Below are 2,107 nucleotides of genomic sequence, written 5' to 3'. Positions count from 1 at the left end.
ATGCGGCCAGATATATTGAACTATCACGCTTTGCCTTATATCTTATACCCGATGAGGAGAAGAAGACCCGGAAATTTGAGGAGGGACTGAATAACAATATTTATGAGCGAGTGGTTACCTTTCAGATCCAAATCTTCTCAGAATTAGTAGATAAGGCCACAATAGTCGAGCGAGGCCTCAAGAGGAGTGTTGAACTTCAAGAGCAGAGGAAGGGGCCGACGCAGTTGGGGTTTCCCTCGAACGAGAATCAAGGACCATGGAAGAGGATGAAGCTAGTGAACAAACCAAGCCAGAGACAGGTGCAGGACAACCAACGGAATAACTCCTACAAGTCATGCAACGTAGTACACTTTGGGGATTGCAGAAGGAGAACTGGACGGTGTTTTCAATGTGGGAAGCACAGCCACCTCGTCAGAGATTGTCCAAAGCAACCAGATGGGAGTATGAACCCCAAACCGCCTCAGAGGACTGATTTCACAGCACGAGGCAGGAATCAACACAAAGCAGTGTAGGCTCGAATTCAACTCCTGAGAGTGCGCAGCGGATGCGTGATTATTCCTTTGGAAGTAGCAGCAGTTAGCTAAGCAAATTTCGAGGATGAAATTTTTTTTAAGGGGGAGAGGATGTAATACCCGTATTTTTTTTAGCGTATTTACTTATTTTATGTGGAGGATTTTTTTTATATAATTAATTTAACTATTATTGTTCTTGTTTTAAAAATTTATCGAATTTTTCTCGTTGGATTTATTTTATAATTTTTAAGTTGTGAAATTTATTTGGATGTGCTTTGGTGTTATTATTTAATGTTTGTTTTTAAATTTGCATTTTGCTTTAATGAATAATTTTATTGTTGGACTTTAATTGTTATTGATTTATTTTATTTTTTTCTTTTTCTTTTTCTTTTCTATTTTTTTTTCTCCCACGCACGGCACTACACGGTGCACGTCTATCCCTTTTCTTTCTCTAGGGTTTTCTTAGCACCTGTATATTTTCACACTTACACCCTAGACCTTCGAAACTACCCTGTGCCATCACTGCCACCAGCCTCCAGAGTTCACCATCGTGCAGCCCCTCCTAGTTCGACGTCAACTTCCATCTCCACGCACGTAAAACCGACGCCACCGTTAGCGTCCTTCACCTAGGCTCAACGCCTCTCTGTGCGCCATCGTGCCCGTCTCGGCCTCAGCCGCAGTAGCACGTCGTTACAGTGTGAGCGTCCCACTCATACAAGGAGGTCAGTAACCGCGGGAAACCATTGCACCACGTGAGATGCTGAGCAAACCGATCGCACAGCAAGAGACTCCCCCGCGCACGGCCAAAAACCATCCTGCATCTTCATGGTTTTATCCAACCGTCTCCTGGAAAACCGCAGCCTCCCAAGGAAGTGAAGTTGCCGCTTGCTCCTCCTCAACGCTGCCATGCGCCGCCACCGTGACCCAGCCGTGAACCTGTAGCCTTCGATAGCCATCCCGCAGCCTCTATTTTTCACTCCCGAAACAGAGGATGGTTCTCCCCTTACCGTGAGCCATTGCAACCTTTAACCACCGTGAGCTTCTTCACGTTGCGGCTCCAGAAACTGCTGGCAAAGTTTTCTGTCACCCCAGGTCCGCCTCTTGCCGCCCCGCCGCACGGTATCTCCCTCTCTGTTATCTGTCTCTCACGTTGATTTACTCTCTCGTAAGCTCTCTCTCACCGTGCATCTCTCTCTCTCTTTCTCGTCCACTGCATAGCCATCGAGTGCACCACCTCCCGTCGCACGCCGCGCCGTCGCACTTCACCATCTCGGTGAGTCCCTGCCGCCGCTGCATGTTTTTCGTTTATTCTATTGTTTGTTTACCGTCTGTTTTACGTATAGGGTGCCTATTTATATATTTACATATATATATATATGTGTGTGTGTGTGTATTTATAAGTAAAGTTTTAACTTGGGCACTTACTAGTTTTAACCTAATATATATATTAGGAAAGTTCACGGTTTGAGTTTCGGCTAAGAAGAAATTTTTGTGTGTTGAGTTTATATTTAATTAGGATTTTGTTTTAAGTTTTAATAAATATTATATTGTATTTTGATAATATTGTTAGTTAAAGTAAGTAAATCTATTTTTCA

Source organism: Juglans microcarpa x Juglans regia, chromosome 1D (assembly GCF_004785595.1).
Source record: "Juglans microcarpa x Juglans regia isolate MS1-56 chromosome 1D, Jm3101_v1.0, whole genome shotgun sequence".
Lineage (NCBI taxonomy): Eukaryota > Viridiplantae > Streptophyta > Magnoliopsida > Fagales > Juglandaceae > Juglans > Juglans microcarpa x Juglans regia.
This window is presented reverse-complemented; position numbering follows the sequence as displayed.